At 45.5% G+C, this 21,935-nt stretch overlaps 1 pseudogene; it reads left to right on the forward strand.

Moving 5' to 3' along the window:
• Positions 1–17,881: 17,881 nt before the first annotated feature.
• LOC110535036 overlaps positions 17,882–21,935 on the forward strand; it is a 36,016-nt pseudogene continuing 31,962 nt past the window's right edge.

Consider the following 21,935-nt stretch of genomic DNA (forward strand, 5'->3'; position numbering starts at 1 on the left):
ACACAAAAAGATCCCACCTTGTCAATACTTATTTTGTTTTGCCGACATCTGGAAAGTTTCCTGTCAATTTGCTGTTTCCATCAGGCCTGTCTTGACATTTTTCTCAGTACTTTACCCGCATAAAAAGGTTGGATGGAAACCTGGTTTGTGACTGACATAACAAGAGGGAAACTGCTGATGCCCAACCACATTTTGAAATTGCACTTTGTGTAGTTTACTAATCTAATGCTCAACAGTAAGTTGAGACCCGACTGAGTTGTTAAAAAACAAAACAAAAAACCTTGGGGCCGGGGCCCTGGGCAACCGCCTATGCCACTGATGCACATGGCCCTCCCTGATTCTTCTTCTACCTACAATGACTACTAGCCTGCTGCTACTGCTGCTGCTGCTACTACTACTACTACTACTACTACTACTACTACTACTACTACTACTACTACTACTAGTCTACTACTACTACTACTACTACTACTACTACTACTACTACTACTACTACTACTACTACTACTACTACTACTACTACTGCTGCTTCTACGAGGCCTGCCACCACTATACGTTTCAATCTAAATAAAGGCACAATATTTACCCTACAATGACTACTAGCCTGCTGCTGCTGCTGCTGCTGCTACTACTACTACTACTACTACTACTACTACTACTACTACTAGTCTACTACTACTACTACTACTACTACTACTACTACTACTACTACTACTACTACTACTACTAGTCTACTACTACTACTACTACTACTACTACTACTACTACTACTACTACTACTACTACTGCTGCTTCTACGAGGCCTGCCACCACTATACGTTTCAATCTAAATAAAGGCACAACATTTACCCCTATGTCAAGAGCCCCCCCCCCCCCCCCCCCACACACACACACACACACACACATACAGACTGATTTCATTCAAATTAAGCCCAGTTTCTATGTGTGCCCCTGTATAATGAAGAGTGATTAAAGGTCAGGTGAGGTGATGATCATGGAGTTGTCCCATAGACTTTATTATGCCACTCTTACCCCAGCCTGACCAGCTCTAACCCCTGACCCCAGACTGACCCCACATGACTTCCTATTTCGTCTATCGGCTCAGGCCTCACTGTACCTACGTACAGTAGCAGTTTCAGCATGCATTACAGAGACTGTACCTTGTCACTTATGGGACCATTACTGTCCTTACTGATATTTTAACACCACGCCTTGTTTTCATTCTGAGTAGCCCAGCTACGGTAGTTCATCTTGTATTTCATGGAGAATATTAGGCTCTTGATGGACATTTTTTGAACACAGATGTGAGCAACTTTACATGCAAGAGTATATGTTGGTTTTTAAATGCAGGCTATAGCCTAAGAGGTCCCACTAAGCCTCTGTTTTCGTGGCGTCAGAGTGTTGGACCTGGCGAGGAGAAGAGAGAGAGAGAGAGAGAGTGAGTGAGAGAGATGGAAGGCAGGAGGGAGGGAGAGAGACAGAATGCCCCGAGCACATCTCCACTGACCTACATTTCATCCCTTGCTTTTTTCATCCATCCTTTTTTTCATCTCTCATTTCTCTCGTACCAACAGCTCCATAATTGTGATGTAATGACCAAAGCAAGCGTGACAAAAGCCTAGACTGGTCAAAGTGAGATGGTCCTGAAGAGCGACAGACAGACAGACAGACAGACAGACAGACAGAGCGAGAGAGAGAGAGAGAGAGAGAGAGCGAGACAAGGGAAGAAAGAGAAGAGTGAGCTGTGTCAAAATACAAAAGCTTTTCCATTTTGTTCAGGCAATAAAACCGGTCCTCATATGATCTTTGTGTGCAGTGATCTTAATGGCATACAGTAGCGCAAGCATGAGCCACTGAGCACTAAGGATCCATTAAGCAGGATTACTTCTCAAACTGATGCCTTATCAACGGAGAGAAGACCTATTGATGACATGGAACTGAAATGATTGTTCCTTGAGAAGGGAAAAAATCAAGTTAAGTTAAAAAAGAGAGGATTCATTGTTCTGTCATTGGAGGTTCCTCTAGATATGTAATGGAAGATAAACCTCCATAGAAATATTATTAATAGGCTTATCAAAAATCCTCCTTGTAAATACTATTGCCGGTATACTAAATGTGTAATTCTGAATTGAAGAAGTCGGATGCCATATGGTGTCTAAGCCAACAAGCTCTCTGAAAATGATTTAGACATTCACCCAAATTTCGAAGTTGTTCCAAACGTCACATTTCAAAGTGTTTAAGGTTAAGTTTAGGCATTAACTCAGAAATCTTAAGGTTAGGCAATAACTCTGAATGGTTAATGTTAAGGGTTAAGGTTTAAGATAGGCTTTAAACAAAAATCTAAAAAACAATTTCTATGTCTGGATTTGAACATGTGACCTTTGGCATCAGAGACAGATGTTTACACCCAACTATCGCCCCCATCGCCCTAGTAAAACTCAAACCTACTTGAAGGTAACAGCGCTCACGGTTGCTCCTAGTGGCTGGTTTCCACGTCATCTCCCGACCGCATCAGACATAGATGGACGTCGAATACTGACTTGTGTCACGAGTGACCTGGCTGGTCTAAGCAGAGTGAGAAAGGAACAGACCTGGCCATGCCCAAGGGCTTAGCATAGAGAAAGCACTGAAAAGCACTCAGACCAGAGAGAGAATCCAAGGTCCCTCTCTCTCTCTCTGTCCGTCTGTCTGTCTGTCCGTCTGTCTATCTCTGCTTGATTCAGTACTCCTGCTTTGCTTTACCTTCTCGGGATTATTATTCTGTGTGTGTGTGTGTGTGTGTGTGTGTGTGTGTGTGTGTGTGTATTTCTATCCCAACCCATCACATCCTCCAATTCTGGCATCCTGAAGTGTATGTCAGTGAACCTGGACTTTTCTTTCCTATCCTTCAGGAAATTTGTGCCACATACAGTTCTTATTACAACACACAAGCAACCGCCTACCTAAACACACACACATGCACCACATAATTAAAGAGGACATTGGGAGGACTGTTGTGTGTGAGCAGGAACAGGAGAGAATAAGCAATAAGATTGTGTTCCGGAGAGAAAGAACAAGATGTGATAGTACTTTTATTGGGGTAAAACTCATTCATACAACTCTGTCCTGCCCTTGAGTCGACCATCAGGAAGTTAACTTACATATAATTAGATAAGTTTCCTCCTGAAAATAATAAATTAGGCCAGGGGTCTCTGAGGATTCCCCCTCTCGTCTCAAACGACATGTAAAACGTTGCCTTTTATTTTCTCCCGAAACAAGCAGGTGATTTTCACTCTATGAACATGTGTGTGTGTGTGTGTGGGGGGGGGGGGGGGGGGCGTGTGTAAATCTGTGTGAGGGAACATTTGTGTCTGTGTGCATAAATGGGTGTCTGTTTGATATTATCCACCTTGAACTTTCTGAGTTGAAATGAAGGGGTTACCCCCGTGCTTCACAATCATCTACCCAACTGTGATATGACATTGACAAAGGTGTCAAAGTAGAGAGAGAGAGAATGGGAGAGAGAGAGAGAGAGAGAGAGAGAGAAAGAGAGAGAGAGAGGGGTAAGGGAGAGAGAGAGAGATAGAAAATACACTTGAGAAATTTGCAGAGATATACCACAAGTGACATAGGCAATTTCTGGAGAAAAATTACTTCATCATAATTTAAATCCCAAAAAGAATCGAAAGGAAAGCCCTAAAGGAGGAAGGCCGTGTCACCTTGAGAAGCATTTTAGGAAAAGTCAGCTCACACACACACACACACACACACACACACACACACACACACACACACACACACATAATCAAAATAAGCACAAGCAGTGTGCTGTTCATCATGTATGCTCTTCATTATATTTGTTAAATGTGGAACATCATATGAATATGATTGAATAATGAAAATTACTGTAGGATCTGATTCAAGGCACAGGCCTAATCCTATTCTTGTTGCACTCCAGTTACAGTATAAAGGCTGTGGTAACCAGCATCATATCATCAAAGCGTTATATAGAGTCAGTCAATCCGACAAAACAGGCCTATTTCCAACACTATACCTCACAGTACCAATCATCTGATTTAATTGGATTTCTGTATTATCCCTGTTTTTTTCCACCCAAAACCATTAAGATATTCAATCTCGTTTTACTTTGAGTCAGTCGTTTTTTTCCCCGCTGTCCTTATTTTACTACACTTCGGAATATGACTGTATGGCCTGAGGCGCACTTTGAAAATAATTTAGTCGTTGATTTCGTTTGGAGAGCTTAATAAACGTTGACGTTGAAATGGTGAGGAACTCAGAAGCCTAGAAGCTTTCATTTTCAGGGACTGTTGTCTGATATGTTCTGGATGGCTCTGGCAAGGGAGACAATACATACTGTTCTCAGATCAGTTTCTAAATGTTGAACACTTCATCAGAAATCAATAATAATGGTTGTCCCATCAGCCCTTATTGGAAAATATCCTTTATAGCAGCTATGAGTAACAAAAAGGACCAAGAACACTGGCTACAGTATAGAACCCCACAGTGGAGGTGTCATAATACCCATACAACCTAGAGGTCAAACAGGGAAATGGTTCCAATAATTTCCCCACCATTAATGTTTTGTGTAGGCTTACCCTGGTGTGACATTTTGATAACTATGTAAATCTCTCTCAGACAACGTGACTTTTATCAATATATGTGGCTCTATTTACTCTCAGATTAAAAAATGCTAATTTAGCAAAACTACAAATCCCTGCAAGCTCCTGTACAACGGTCTAGGTATCCCCCTTTCCCCTTCCTTTCCCTTTCCTGCACATCATCTCGAGCTGACACCTTTGCTAACAGGTATTGTGTCAAATTAAGACTTGTACAAGACAGTTCACAGAATTGCCAATTTAAAGAAATGTTGCCATTACTTATTCATTACTACATTTAGATAACATTAGACAGTTCATTCAGAGATTCTTGCCTTTGCCTCGTTTCGGCAGTCTTGTCCAGATCATCATGGCATTTGTAGTTCTTTACAATAGCCAGATTAGCAGGTAATTAGTGTTTCATTTTTCAGGGGTAAATATATGCAAATATATTGATACAAGTAATCTTGGCCTAGAGAGATTTCCACGGTTAGCAAAACGTCACACCAGGGTAAGCCTACACGAACCACAGTGTCACGGTTTTCTTCGTGAGAAGGAGAGTCGGACCAAAATGCAGCGTGTAGATTGCGATCCATGTTTTAATGAACAAACGTAAAACACGAATCAATACAAACACTACAAAATAAAGAACGTGATGAACGTAACGAAAACCTAAACAGCCTATCTGGTGAAAACACAGACAGGAACAATCACCCACAAACACACAGTGAAACCCAGGCTACCTAAATATGGTTCCCAATCAGAGACAATGACGAACACCTGCCTCTGACTGAGAACCATATCAGGCTGAACATAGAAATAGACAAACAAGACATGAAACATAGAATACCCACTCAGATCACACCCTGACCAATCAAAACATAGAAAATACAAAGTAAACTATGGTCAGGGCGTGACAGTACCCCCCCCCCAAGGTGCGGACTCCGGCCGCAAAACCTGAACCTATAGGGGAGGGTCTGGGTGGGCATCTGTCCGCGGTGGCGGCTCTGGCACTGGACGTGGACCCCACTCCATGACAGTTTTAATCCCCCTCCTAAACGTCCCTAAATAGGTTACCCACCACAATGATAACATGGGACAGAGGGACAGCTCGGGACAGAGGTAACTCGGGACAGATGGGTAGCTCAGCACTGAGAAGAAGCCCAGGCAGGTAGTAGAAACTACCAGAACCTGGCTGGCTGGCGGTTTCAGCAGATCCTGGTCGACTGGCGGATCTGGGAGAATCTGGTCGACTGGCGGATCTGGGAGAATCTGGTCGACTGGCGGATCTGGGAGAATCTGGTCGACTGGCGGATCTGGGAGAATCTGGTCGACTGGCGGATCTGGGAGAATCTGGTCGACTGGCGGATCTGGGAGAATCTGGTCGACTGGCGGATCTGGGAGAATCTGGTCGACTGGCGGATCTGGGAGAATCTGGTCGACTGGCGGATCTGGGAGAATCTGGTCGACTGGCGGATCTGGGAGAATCTGGTCGACTGACGGATCTGGGAGAATCTGGTCGACTGACGGATCTGGGAGAATCTGGTCGACTGGCGGATCTGGGAGAATCTGGTCGACTGGCGGATCTGGGAGAATCTGGTCGACTGGCGGATCTGGGAGAATCTGGTCGACTGGCGGATCTGGGAGAATCTGGTCGACTGGCGGATCTGGGAGAATCTGGTCGACTGGCGGATCTGGGAGAATCTGGTCGACTGGCGGATCTGGGAGAATCTGGTCGACTGGCGGATCTGGGAGAATCTGGTCGACTGGCGGATCTGGGAGAATCTGGTCGACTGGCGGATCTGGGAGAATCTGGTCGACTGGCGGATCTGGGAGAGTCTGGACGACTGGCGGATCTGAGAGAGTCTGGACGACTGGCAGATCTGGAAGAGTCTGGTCGACTGGCAGATCTGGAAGAGTCTGGTCGACTGGCAGATCTGGAAAAGTCTGGTCGACTGGCAGATCTGGAAGAGTCTGGACGACTGGCAGATCTGGAAGAGTCTGGACGACGGGCAGATCTGGAAGAGTCTGGACGACGGGCAGATCTGGAAGAGTCTGGACGACGGGCAGATCTGGAAGAGTCTGGTCGACTGGCAGATCTGGAAGAGTCTGGACGATTGACAGATCTGGAAGAGTCTGGACGACGGGCAGATCTGGAAGAGTCTGGTCGACTGGCAGATCTGGAAGAGTCTGATCGACTGGCAGATCTGGAAGAGTCTGGTCGACTGGCAGCTCTGGAAGAGTCTGGTCGACCGGCAGATCTGGGAGAGTCTGGTCGACCGGCAGATCTGGCTGCTCCATGCTGACTGGCTGCTCAATGCTGACTGGCAGCTCTGGCGGCTCCTTGCAGACTGGCAGCTCCTTGCAGACTGGCAGCTCCTTGCAGACTGGCAGCTCCTTGCAGACTGGCAGCTCTGGCTGCTTCATGTAGACTGACAGCTCTGGCTGCTCCTTGCAAACTGACAGCTCGGGCTGCTTCATGCAGACGGACAGCTCGGGCTGCTTCATGCAGACGGACAGCTCAGGCTGCTCCATGCAGACTGACAGCTCAGGCTGCTCCATGCAGACTGACAGCTCCTTGCAGGCTGGCAGCTCCTTGCAGGCTGGCAGCTCCTTGCAGGCTGGCAGCTTTAGCGGCATCCTGCAGACAGGCAGCTCTGGCGGCTCCTTGCAGACTGGCAGCTCCTTGCAGGCTGGCAGCTCCTTGCAGACTGGCAGCTCCTTGCAGACTGGCAGCTCCTTGCAGACTGGCAGCTCCTTGCAGACTGGCAGCTCCTTGCAGACTGGCAGCTCTGGCTGCTTCATGTAGACTGACAGTTCTGGCTGCTCCTTGCAAACTGACAGCTCAGGCTGCTCCATGCAGACGGACAGCTCAGGCTGCTCCATGCAGACTGACAGCTCAGGCTGCTCCATGCAGACTGACAGCTCCTTGCAGACTGGCAGCTCCTTGCAGACTGGCAGCTCATTGCAGACTGGCAGCTCAGGCTGCTTCATGCAGACTGGCAGTTCTGGCTGCGCTGAACAGGCGGGAGACTCCGACAGCGCAGGAGAGGAGAGAGGCTCCGGCTGCGCTGAACAGGCGGGAGATTCCGGCAGCGCAGGAGAGCAGAAAGGCTCTGGCTGCGCTGAACAGGCGGGAGACTCCGGCAGCGCAGGAGAGTAGAAAGGCTCTGGCTGCGCTGAACAGTCGGGAGACTCCGATAGCGCAGTAGAGAAGAGAGGCTCTGGCTGCGCTGAACAGGCGGGAGACTCCGGCAGCGCAGGAGAGGAGAGAGGCTCTAGCTGCGCTGAACAGGCGGAAGACTCCGATAGCGCATGAGATGAGAGAGGCTCTGGCTGCGCTGAACAGGCGAGGCGCACTGTAGGCCTGATGCATAGTGCTGGCACAGGACGTGCAAGGCTAGGGATGGGCACAGGAGGCCTGATGCGTGAGACTGGAACCAACTTCACCAGCCGACTAAAACGGACCTCAGGACGAGTATGGAGCGCTAACCCAGGTGCCATCAAATCCCTGACACGTTCCGTCAGGCGAATTCTATGCAAAATGCACCAACACAGCAACTCCCTCATTTCTCTCTCCTCCAATTTCCCCATTAACTCCTTCACAGTCTCTGTTTCACTCACCTCCAACACCGGCTCTGGTTCTGCTCTCCTTGGCTCCTCACGATAAACAAGGAGAGTTGGCTCAGGTCTGGCTCCTGACTCTGCCACACTCTCCCTGAGCCCCCCCCCAAGAAATTTTTTGGGCTGACTATGGGGCCTCCGTCCGCGCCGCCTTGCTTGCTTCGCAAACTCCATTCTCCTATATCCTTCCGCGCACTGCTCCATCGAATCCCAGGCGGGCTCCGGCACTCTCCCTGGGTCGGCCGCCCACCTGTCGATCTCCTCCCAAGTCGTATACTCCATACTGCACTCCTCTTTGGGCTGCTCCTGTTGTTTCTTCTCCCGCTGCACCTTTGGGCGGCTACACTCCCCTGGTTTAGCCCAGGGTCCTCTCCCGTCGAGGATTTCCTCCCATGTCCAGAAATCCTTATTGCGCATCTCCTCGCGCTGCTCCTGCCTGTTGACACGCTGCTTGGTCCTTTTGTGGTGGGTGATTCTGTCACGGTTTTCTTCGTGAGAAGGAGAGTCGGACCAAAATGCAGCGTGTAGATTGCGATCCATGTTTTAATGAACAAACGTAAAACACGAATCAATACAAACACTACAAAATAAAGAACGTGATGAACGTAACGAAAACCTAAACAGCCTATCTGGTGAAAACACATAGACAGGAACAATCACCCACAAACACACAGTGAAACCCAGGCTACCTAAATATGGTTCCCAATCAGAGACAATGACGAACACCTGCCTCTGACTGAGAACCATATCAGGCTGAACATAGAAATAGACAAACAAGACATGAAACATAGAATACCCACTCAGATCACACCCTGACCAATCAAAACATAGAAAATACAAAGTAAACTATGGTCAGGGCGTGACACACAGACCTTATTGGAAGTGTTTCTATAAAAATGAATGGTGGAAAAACAATTGGAACCATTTTCCTGTTTGACCGCTAGGTTTTATGGGTATTGTGACTCATACTGTGGTGCTCTATTACCGTTTCCGATGATTCATTCTCCAATAGTAATGTTTGCTATGACTGCGTAAATGTCATTAAAAGGTTCACTTTTTCACAGTTTTTCTTTTGGTAATAGCAGGAATTTCCACCAGGTATTTATCTTATTTTCTTAAGGCGTTTATGGCCTGTCACTGTGTTACGTCTATACCTGGAATGACAAGATCCCTATTGTCGGAATGATAACACAGCACTTTATCAAATCCTGTCCACCGCTAACCGTTACCCTTAGACTTCTGCCCTATCAGAGGGATGCTTGGCCAGAAGCTTTTACAGGGGACCAATAGATCCTCTTACTGTCTGTTCCACAGGGGCAGCACTAAGCACTTTAATCTGGAGATAGTGACTGTATGGATGTAGGGGAGTGGGCATGGGTAGAAGAGCAGGGGCTCATGTTTTTAACCCCTCACTCGCCCCCCTCCTCTTTAATCCCAAGTCTAGCATGAGGATTAGAAGGCAGTGTCCTTCACCACTGTTTGACAGAGAGCAGCGTTTCTTATAGCACATCTATAAGATTACGCCGATAAGCAGTTTACCCTCCCCGCATGTGAGAATATTACAGTCAGCTCGAGGCCAATGACTTTATATGCAATCAGAGCATCCCTCCATACATCCACCATGTATGATCAGGGCCTGGTATGTCTACATCTGTGTGTGTGTGTGTGTGTGTGTGTGTGTGTGTGTGTGTGTGTGTGTGTGTACTGTATATATGTGTGTTTGTATCCAGGTGTGTCCATCAATGTGTCCCTATCACTCACCCGCTAGACTATAGAAACACACACACCCCGCCATGCTAATGCGACCATAACCTTTAACTGTTGGCGAATATTTGACATCTATCTTTGTTTGGGGTGAGGTGTGTGCGTGTGTGTATGTGTGGGTTTCTGTTTGTTTAATAACGTTACCGGGTTTTAGTGGAAAGAAAATAACCTCGTCATGATACAGTAGACTTACGTAATACACAGTATAGTAAGAATAATGTTCAAAATAGGCTAAATATAGTATATTCCCAAATCAGTCCAAAGTCATCAGCTCTCACTCTAAGCATGAGATCTGATTTTGAGTTTTGACCTCACATAACTCTTGATGTTGGTTCATTTACAGTATGTTGATTCATCTGACCACACTGAGGATAAGTTCCTAAGTAAACACACAGTAATAATGTTTTTTGGGGGGATTTGATTGCTAATGTGACAGTGTTGTAAAATGAGGAGGGGACACATCTGGGATTACATTATATTTCTCTGGTATTACGCACGCTTTGATGAACATCTACTTAAGTTCTGCCTTATGTGCTGCTGTCTGGAACACACACACACAAAGCACCCTGTTCCATTCATACACACAAAGACCATTAGTACAGTCCAGCTGATCCTCTCAATACGAAGAAGAAAGGAGAGAAAAACATGTAAAGTCTTTGTCTTCCTCTGTCTGGCTCATTCTTTCTCTCGCTCAGAGTTGGAGGGATGGGAAAGAGAAAGTGGACAGATTTGTTCATTTTAGTTTCTGGTTGAAGTGACAAACACTTTACTTTACATCGGCTATGCTGTGCCGTTTCATAAAGGAGTACAATGGAACCCCTACTCCACCACAAGTACGCTAGACGTACACATTTTACATCTAAACTTTTGTTGTTGTCATTCGAGTTTTGCCGTGGTGAAACACAATTACAATTTGATCAAATGCAGTTGCTCATCATGTAGGTGACATGTCAACTACATTATAGACTCTGTTCAGAGTATTTGAATAGTGGGATATTAGGGTTTTTAGATACCATTACAAAATCATTGTTTCAACTTTCTCTAGGAATAATGCAGTGACACTTTAAGTGAAGTGTAATGTAATTGGAGGACTGGGTCTAAACTGCTTATAAACTTTAGTTGAAAAGGTTGTTTCTCTCCATGCAGCTCGGCACAGGCACCACGTGACAGCAGCAAGTACAACTGCAAGTTTGATTGGCTTTTAATTTGAAGACATTCGAGTGAGCGTTAATATCAAAGTCACAAGATGTGCACAGTTTCAGTAGTGCATTGAGTGTTTGTTTACATTTGCATCAGAATTGAACAAACTATAAGTATGTCATGGCACATTACTTTGCTTTTGAGGGCAGTCTGAGATTCTGTGGATGTTTCAGATAAGTTGCTCCCTTCGAGAGGCGATTTGCGTTGGCCGATATTTATTTGGACACTGTGCTTCTGGAAACCACAAAACCCGTGCCACGAATGCTCAACGCCATGCTTGTTCATGGAAATTGCAATGGGAATCAATTATACTATCCAGGCAATAATGTTTATTGGGTTACGGTCATTTTTATCAAACAAAATGGCAAGAATCGATTTTAATACATTTCTGGAGTGAATCTAAACATTTATTGAAGCAACTATTTTATTTACATAGTCCACATGTGTACATGATTAATGATTTATGAATATATTAAATCAAATCAAATTGTATTAGTCACATGTGCTAAATACAGCACCTTACAGTGAAATGCTTAACTTACGGGCCCCTAATCACAATGCAGTTTCAAATAAATATGGATAAGAATAAGAGATAAAAGTAACAATTATTTATTAATATCAATGAATGCATGAGGAAATGATTTATAATGATTTACTAACAGTTTGGTAATGTTAACAAGCTATTTAACAGTGGCATATTCTACGGGCAGACAATCAAACAAAGTATTTCCAAAGATGCAAATTGCAAGGGTTTGACATACAATACTGTATATTGACCATTTAGCTCTTGCCTTTACATATGACACATTTCTGAAACAGGAGGTCGATGGTATCTGCTAGCGTTGCTCTAGCGCTAGTTCAAATATTTTATTCAAACTTTTGTTTTTGGCATATTTTATTATGGCATTCAGTGACATTATGGTATACAGTGCCCCTTGACTTATTCCATATTTTGTTACGTTACAGCCTCATTATAAAATTGAATTAATTGTTTTTCCCCCCTTATTAATCAACACACAATAGCCAACTGGTTTTGAGACGTTTTTGCTAATTTACTACAATTTTTTATTTTTATATTACATTTACATAAGTATTCAAACCCTTTGATCAGTACTTTGTTGAAGCACCTTTGGCAGCGATTACAGCCTCGAGTCTTCTTGGGTATGACGCTACAAGCTTGGCACACCTGTATTTGGGAAGTTTCTCCCATTCTTCTTTACCACTCAAGGACATTCAGTGACTTGTCCTGAAGCCACTCCTGAGTTGTCTTGGCTGTGTGCTTAGTGTCGTTGTCCTGTTGCAAGGTGAACCTTCGCCCCAGTCTGAGGTCCTGAGCGCTCTGGAGCAGGTTTTCATCAAGGATCTCTCTGTACATTGCTCCGTTCATCTTTGTCTCGATCCCGAAGAGTCTCCCAGTCCCTGTTGCTGAAAAACATCCTCACAGCATGATGCTGCCACCACCATGCTTCACCGTAGGGATGGTGCCAGGTTTCCTCCAGGTGTAAGACCAAAGAGTTCAATTCTGGTTTCACCAGACCAGAGAATCTTGTTTCTTATGGTCTGGGAGTCTTTAAGTGCATTTTGGTAAACTCCAAGCGGGCTGTCATGTGCTTTTGTTCTGAGCAGTGGCTTCCGTCTGGCCACTCTACCACAAATGCCTAATTGGTGGAGTGCTGCAGAGATGGCTGTCCTTCTGGAAGTTTCTCCCATCTCCACAGAGGAGAATGAATGTCACTCTGACATTTATTCAGAATGTCAGAGTGACCATCGGGTTCTTGGTCACCTCCCTGACCAAGGCCCTTCTCCCCCAATTGCTCAGTTTGGCCGGGCAGCCAGCTCTAGGAAGAGTCTTGGTGGTTCCAAACGTCTTCCATTTAAGGATGATGGAGGTCACTGTGTTGTTGGGTACCTTCAATGCAATTCCTTCGACGTCATGGATTGGCTTGTGCTCTGACAGGCACTTTCAACCTTCAACTTTATTGAAGTGGACTCCAACAAAGTTGTAGAAACATCTCAAGGATGATCAATGGAAACAGGATACGCCTGAGCTCAATTTCGAATCTCATAGTCTAATGTCTTATGTCTTATGTCTTATGTAAATAAGGTATTTCTGTTTTAGCTTTTTTAATACATTTGCAAACATTTCTAAAAACCTATTTTTAATTTGTCACTATGGGATATTGTGTGTAGATTGCTGACTAAATAGTTTTATTAAACCCATTTTAGAATAAGGCACATTCCACAAAATGTGGGAAAAGTATTTCCGAAGGGATTGTAGATACTCCAAGCTTTTACTTACTTCCTCTCTTTTTTTTGGGGGGGGGGGGGGGGGGGTTCCCATGGATTTATGGGATAGGGGAAGATAAAGAAAAAAAGTATTGCAGAGACATCATTCAGAATGGGATTCTGACGTAATATTTTTTGGTTGGCGTGTTTTGAAGTGCTTTCTATCATGCTTCAGACACATTTTCATAATTAATTGTGGTCAAAGGCAAGTGATGACTCAGCAAAATGTGACAACCAATTTTCTCTGTAACGAAACAAAATATTAAAAAAAAAAGTTTTTGGGGGATCAACTACAAGCACAAGAAAGAGTGGAAATAAGGCCATGTAAAAATGGGTTAACTTCGCCTTTAACCATTTTTCTCTCATTTTGCTTCAGTGACTTCCATCTCTCCTCATACCCTGCCATCCCTTCCCCCTTTGGACCTCGTTCTGAATTATCCATACCAATATCTCTTCTTTCCTTCATCCCCCTCTTTCCTGTCCTCATGTCTACAGTACATCTCTCTCCCTTTCAGCCCGTCATCCCCATCTCACTTTACTCGCTCATCCTCTCTCTGCTCTCTCTCTCTCTCTCCCTCCCTCCCTCCCTCCCTCCCTCCCTCCCTCCCTCCCTCCCTCCCTCCCTCCCTCCCTCCATCCCTTTTTTCTCTCACTCTCTGACTCCCTGTCTCTGTGCGGGTGTGCAGTGTTACTGTAGGATATAGGTCAGCGGGGCGGCTCGGCTGGCTCGTGTCTAGACTCAGCCTCAGTCTTGGGGGCATGCAGTCCCACAGTGAAGCACATTGACCAGCACAATCAGCAAAGCACAGAGGCACTCCAATGCACACTCCACTGTGTGTGTGTGTGTGTGTGTGTGTGTGTGTGTGTGTGTGACAGACATGAAACCTCACTACCGAAACAGAAACAGGAGGGAGCACTAGGCACTCACGAAACAACCAAAACATTTGCACAAACACAAACAAACACATACACACTCACATACATAAGAACGCATGTATGTATGCATGCATACATGCACAGACGCACACACGCATGCACGCACGCACAGAGGGCAAGAGTGCTTGTTAGGAGGCCTCACGGCACAATGAGCATTACCAAAAATATTCACACCGTCTGTGATGAAGAAATGTACCCGGCGAAATGTCAGGAAAATGCCATTAGTTGATATTTACATGGGAGCCAATATAACTACAGGCAGTCTTTAAATTTATATGAAATTCAAAGGATGCATCCATGCAAATATAGGTATTCATGAATATAAATTGTACATATGAGCATGCAGTATTTTCCATTTTCTTTGAATGGCAATAGAATTAAAACCCAGCTATTTAAAATAATGAATTGAAATCATCATGTCTACAGAACACATGTGCATAGTATACTGTCAGATAGTAGTATTGTAGGTGTGTGCGTGTGTGTCTGTGTGGGGGGGGGGAGGCAGCTGTATGGCAATGGGTGCTGCAGGGTGTAGGATGCTGTAGGGAAGGGTAAAGGGGGGTGAGGGAGGAGGGGCAGAGGGGGGAGCATGTGTGCGGGGCAATGATTCATTAAAGGGAATCTAGCCATGTAACCCCCCCATCATCCCCCTTTTCTCCCCTACTCCCTCCACGTCTGTAGTCCAGATGTGATCCCCCATGTTTCCCTTGATAAGAGCAGATCACAGCTCCATCCACTACAACCATGAGTCACCAGCTGTCAGCTCACATTCTGATCTCTTCATTATTAGTGTGTGTGTACATGTTTTCCTGTCTTATCAGGGCCAGAATATCCAGACAATTCACCAGAATGTCCTGACAAGTCACCAGAATGTCCTGACAAGTCACCAGAATGTCCTGACAAGTCACTAGAATGTCCAGACAAGTCACCAGAATGTCCTGACAAGTCACCAGAATGTCCTGACAAGTCACCAGAATGTCCTGACAAGTCACCAGAATGTCCTGACAAGTCACCAGAATGTCCTGACAAGTCACTAGAATGTCCAGACAAGTCACCAGAATGTCCTGACAAGTCACCAGAATGTCCTGACAAGTCACCAGAATGTCCTGACAAGTCACCAGAATGTCCTGACAAGTCACCAGAATGTCCTGACAAGTCACCAGAATGTCCTGACAAGTTACCAGAATGTCCTGACAAGTCACCAGAATGTCCTGACAAGTCACCAGAATGTCCTGACAAGTCACTAGAATGTCCTGACAAGTCACCAGAATGTCCTGACAAGTCACCAGAATGTCCTGACAAGTCACCAGAATGTCCTGACAAGTCACCAGAATGTCCTGACAAGTCACCAGAATGTCCTGAAAAGTCACCAGAATGTCCTGAAAAGTTACCAGAATGTCCTGACAAGGTAGGAAAAGAAGACAGTTTTTGAAAAGTCATGATTTTATGCTATTTTGGGTTTAAGGGTTAGGATTAGTGTTTGGGGTTAAGGTTAGGGGTTAGGGTTAAGGTTAGGGTTATGTTTAGGGTTAATGTAAGAAGCTAGGGCGTGGGTTTGGAGTTAAGGTTAGGCTTATGGTTAAGGTTAGGGGTTAGGGAAAATGTAATTTTGAATGGGAATACATTTTTACTCCTCAAAAAGTCTTGAAAAAATGGTGTGTGTGTGTGTGTGTTTTTGTATAACCAACCGGTGGTTCCAATGAATATGAGAGGATGAACAGGAAATCTGAGAAGTAGGCAGATATTGCTTCCTCCTCGCGAACAAAAGAAGCATCAGCAAAGAGAAAAAAGGCTTTCTTATTTACCCCAAAGAATGCAATCTGTAACATGGCATCCTGTGTGCACGGCTTCCATCCATTGTTTTTCTTCATAAATGTTGAGAATATCTCACCCAGTAATCAAACCCGAGACACCTGGCTTATTGTGATGTTGGAGCTGATGGCAGGGTGCAGCCTAAACATCCCAACTCTACATTAGGCTGGTGTCCTCAACCCCACTAGTCTCTCAGACCTGTTCTAAACACCACAGGTCAAATCAACATTTTCTAAAGAGTAGAGACCGGACGAGAGCACCCTGCAGCTATTTTGCACCACGTCTCTTTCCAAAAGGACATTTCATGATCTCAACGAGACTATAACCAGAATAAATGAAGGTTAAATAAAATTGAAATCCAACGGAGAATGCTGGCGTAGAGGGCTTGGTGGAAGGATAAAGAGAGCAGAGAAAGAGCAGAGAGTGTGAAGGAGAGTTGGGCATGGCTGGCCTTCGCCTCAGAGCTGTTTTATTAGGCACACAGCTCTCTGTGTGGTGACTGGGGATGGCAGTGAGCACAGCTGTAAAGCAGCTAGACACATTAAGGACATGTCTCAAGTCCTCAGGCAGTAAAACCCAGTCGAGGAGATGAGCAACCAGAGAACGAGGAAGGGAAATCTGGGGAGGGGGAGGGGGGGGGGGGCAGGAAAATCTCAGTAAGACAAACATTATTTTGTTACAAAAAAAAGGTCCAGTTGCCAGGACTACAAATACAAATTCCATCGAGATACCGTTGCCCTAGAGTACACAAAAAAATGATAAATACAGTGCCAGTCAAAAGTTTGGACACACCATTTTCTACATTGTAGAATAATAGTGAAGACAACTATGAAATAACACATATGGAATGTAGTAACCAAAAACGTGCTAAACAAATCTAAATATATTTGATACTTTTCAAAGTAGCCACCCTTTGCTTTGATGACAGCTTTGCACACTCTTGGAATTCTCTCAACCGGCTTCATGAGGTAGTCACCGGTAGTCACAGGTGTGCCTTGTTAAAAGTTAATTTGTGGAATTTACTTTCTTCTTAGTGCTTTTGAGCCAGTCAGTTGTGTTGTAGGGGCCCTATTTGGTAAAATACCAAGTTATGGCAAGAACAGCTCAAACAGCCAAAGAGAAATGACAGTCCAGCATTACTTTAAGACATGAAGGTCAGTCAATTTGGACATTTTCAAGAACTTTGAAAGTTTCTTCAAGTGCAGTTGATTATGGGTCTCGTCCCGTGTAATAATCATAATCGCTATCACGCTGGTTTAATGGCTCGAGAGACAGACGCAGGAATGTGTAATTTTTTAATTTTATTTAGCCCAAATTACTGCATGCCGTGTTAGCACGGGGATGAAGACCAAACAAACACTTACACAAAACACAGGTTTGAAACACAAACAAAAGAGTGAGGAGTACCTCGAATAAATACACACGCGTACAATGATTATTACACGGGACGAGACCCGTAATCATCTGCGCAATCCACAAGGGCACGAAAGCCCAAAACACACAGCACAGTTACTCACATGCAACAATGGACATTGTAACAATACTGGACAGCCCAATGGAAACCAAAGGGAACATAAATACAATCAATGGGAATAGGGGACAGGTGTGCGTGATGAAAGTTCGGGAGGGATCACAGGAACTCAGTGCGGGTCGATCAGGACCCGATGCAGCTGCCGGCGTCGGACGGGCCAGTTGCGGCGGCGTCTGGCGGAACGGTAGTGGCGGTTTCGGACGGGCCAGTTGCCGCTGCTAAAGTTGCTGCGGCGTCGGACGGACCAGTAGCAGTGGCGTCGGACGGACCAGTAGCTGTGGCGTCGGACGGAACGGTAGTGGCGGTTTCGGACGGGCCAGTTGTAGTGGCTGAAGTTTCATCGTCAGACGGACACGTTGTGGCGACGTCAAAGTTCTCTCCATTCCAGAATGTGATGGTTACGCAACAGTACATTTAATCCCCGCTGCCCTCAAACCAAGGCACGCAGTCTGTTTTTATTTATTTATTTATTGTCAATTTCAAATTATTTTCTAACAAGTTTTTTATTTTCTAAGAACAATTTGAATTGAGGTGTGTTCCGCTTCATTCATTCACATACAGTGGGGCAAAAAAGTATTTAGTCAGCCACCTATTGTGCAAGTTCTCCCACTTAAAAAGATGAGAGAGGCCTGTAATTTGCATCATAGGTACACTTCAACTATGAACGACAAAAAAAAAATCCAGAAAATCACATTGTAGGATTTTTAATGAATTTATTTGCAAATTATGGAGGAAAATAAGTATTTGGTCACCTACAAACAAGCAAGATTTCTGGCTCTCACAGACCTGTAACTTCTTCTTTAAGAGACTCCTCTGTCCTCCACTCGTTACCTATTTTAAAGGAACCTGTTTGAACTTGTTATCAGTTTAAAAGACACCTGTCCACAACCTCAAACAGTCACACTCCAAACTCCACTATGGCCAAGACCAAAGAGCTGTCAAAGGACACCAGAAACAAAATTGTAGACCTGCACCAGGCTGGGAAGACTGAATCTGTAATAGGTAAGCAGCTTGGTTTGAAGAAATCAACTGGGAGCAATTATTAGGAAATGGAAGACATACAAGACCACTGATAATCTGCCTCGGTCTGGGGCTCCACACAAGATCTCACCTCGTGGGGTCAAAATGATCACAAGAACGGTGAGCAAAAATCCCAGAACCACACGGGGGGACCTAGTGAATGACCTGCAGAGAGCTGGGACCAAAGTAACAAAGCCTACCATCAGTAACACACTATGCCGCCAGGGACTCAAATCCTGCAGTGCCAGACGTGTCCCCCTGCTTAAGCCAGTACATGTCCAGGCCCTTCTGAAGTTTGCTAGAGAGCATTTGGATGATCCAGAAGAAGATTGGGAGAATGTCATATGGTCAGATGAAACCAAAATAGAACTTTTTGGTAAAAACTCAACTCGTCGTGTTTGGAGGACAAAGAATGCTGAGTTGCATCCAAAGAACACCATACCTACTGTGAAGCATGGGGGTGGAAACATCATGCTTTGGGGGTATTTTTCTGCAAAGGGACCAGGACGACTGATCCGTGTAAAGGAAAGAATGAATGGGGCCATGTATCGTGAGATTTTGAGTGAAAACCTCCTTCCATCAGCAAGGGCATTGAAGATGAAGTGTGGCTGGGTCTTTCAGCATGACAATGATCCCAAACACACTGCCTGGGCAATGAAGGAGTGGCTTTGTAAGAAGCATTTCAAGGTCCTGGAGTGGCCTAGCCAGTCTCCAGATCTCAACCCCATAGAAAATCTTTGGATGGAGTTGAAAGTCCGTGTTGCCCAGCAACAGCCCCAAAACATCACTGCTCTAGAGGAGATCTGCATGGAGCAATGGGCCAAAATACCAGCAACAGTGTGTGAAAACCTTGTGAAGACTTACAGAAAATGTTTGACCTCTGTCATTTCCAACAAAGGGTATATAACAAAGTATTGAGAAACTTTTGTTATTGACCAAATACTTATTTTCCACCATAATTTGCAAATAAATTCATAAAATATCCTACAATGTGATTTTCTGGATTTTTTTTCTCATTTTGTCTGTCATAGTTGAAGTGTACCTATGATGAAAATTACAGGCCTCTCTCATCTTTTTAAGTGGGAGAACTTGCACAATTGGTGGCTGACTAAATACTTTTTTTGCCCCACCGTAATAGTAGTAATTTTAACTTTTGCAGACCAATTAATTTTTTATACATTTCTGACCCGGTCAAAATTCCCCAAACACTTCCCAATTGTTTGTGCAGTTCAAGTCTGCAGACATTCGCTCATCTCCCATCCTGCAGACCCGTGTTCACATTTTCCGTCTGTTGCCTGCATCGCAGTCACAGTTGTTTTTCAATAATGACGGGACACGCGGTTGTAAATGTTACTCATTTCATAACCTTTATGGTGTTATATTCAATCATGCTTATGTAGCTAGTTACATTATTCTATTAGCTCTGTAAAGCAATGCTAAATGCATCAGAGAAGTATTGGATTGTTGTATTTTGAAGCTACCCTGGAAAATTGAAAAAGATCTTCTACCACTTGGTCGTTTTCTTAGTGCATTCCACAAAGCTGTTTATCAAGTCCGCCTTATCCACTGCCCCCATTTTGAGGTTATAGTCAAGCACTCCTGTACTTCATCCACTGTCGGTCTGCCTCCATCACCACCAGCATCTTCCAAGGGACCTGGGACTTTGTCAGTGGACAAGGGGTCCTCAGATTCAGGGTTCTCACTGGTGTCTCACCATCACTGTCCGAATCTGATTCCTGACTTTCAGACTCATTGTCAGAATTTTAAAAAATCTCCACAATTTCCGCATTTGTGAGTTGTCTCCTTTTGAAAGACATTGCTAATGCTACAGCTTAGCTCACTAGCTACATACATAAACAACAACACTGAATGGCTCAGAGTGGAAGTGAGAGGTTACGTGATTGACTGCCGGCACGCGCCACTTGTATCAATAAATCACTATCAGTGTAACGCTTGTCGTCTGGGGAAGGAAAGGAGGAACAAGGTGCAGCGTGGAAAGTGTTCATATTTTAAATATTTTAATGAACACTGAAAACAAAACAATAAACAACCAACGAACAGTCCTGTAAGGTGCAACACAACACTAAACAGAAAATAAACACTCAGGTGGAAAAAGGCTACCTAAGTATGATTCTCAATCAGAGACAACTAACGACACCTGCCTATGTGGACCCCACTTCACCATAGTTTTTGTCCACTTCCTCAACCGCCCCCGTGGCCTCTTATGAGCAGCAACCCTCGACGCCGTCCTCAGACTGGGGAGCCTCGCCACGGGTCCCGAATGGACGGGAGATTCCGGCAGCGCCGGGGAGACTCCGGCAGCGCTGGACAGGCGGGAGCATCTGTAGTGAGGAGACAGAGAGACAGCTGGTGCGTGGGGCTGCCACAGGGCCCACCAGGCTGGGGAGACCTACAGGAGGCCTGGTGCACGGAGGAGGCACCGGATGGACCGGGCTGTGGGGGAGCACTGGAGCTCTGGTGCGCAGCCTTGGCACCACTCCTCCAGGCTGGATGCCCACTTTGGGCCGGACCCTCCCGAGTGCAGGAACAGGTTGAACCGGGCTGTGGGTAAGCACTGGAGCTCTGGTGCATACCACTTGCACCTCTCCCTTCGGCTCAATACCCACATTCGCCCGGCACGGGCGGAGCGCAGGCATAGAACGCATTAAATCCTCCCAGTGCCCTGGAGACACAGCACACAGCGCCGGCGCAGGACCGAAACGGCGTACTGGAGACCAAACACGCTGGGCTGGCACAACACGCCCTGGCTAGATGCCTACTCTCGCATGGCACTTGCAGGGGGCTGGCCTATAGCCCACCAGGCTATGAGCGCATACCTGCGACACCGTGCGTTTGACCGCATAATACGGTGCATGACCAGTACTGTACTTCTTCCGATAAGCACGAGGAGTGGGCTCAGGTCTCCAACCTGACTCTGCCCCACTCCCCGTGTGCCCCCCCCCAAATGTTTTTTGGGGCTGCCTCTCGTGCCTGTCGCGCTGCCGTGCTGTCTCCTTATATCGCCACCGCTTTAAGGCAGAGCTGGAGGCAGGACGACTGTGCCCAGGGTCCCTTGCCGTCAACTATCTCCTCCCATGTCCAGGAGTCCTGTGATTTTAGCCGCTGCTGCCCTTTACCACGCTGCTTGGTCCTTGGTTGGTGGGTGT

The sequence above is a fragment of the Oncorhynchus mykiss genome, chromosome 11, assembly GCF_013265735.2.
Source record: "Oncorhynchus mykiss isolate Arlee chromosome 11, USDA_OmykA_1.1, whole genome shotgun sequence".
Classification (NCBI taxonomy): Eukaryota; Metazoa; Chordata; class Actinopteri; order Salmoniformes; family Salmonidae; genus Oncorhynchus; species Oncorhynchus mykiss.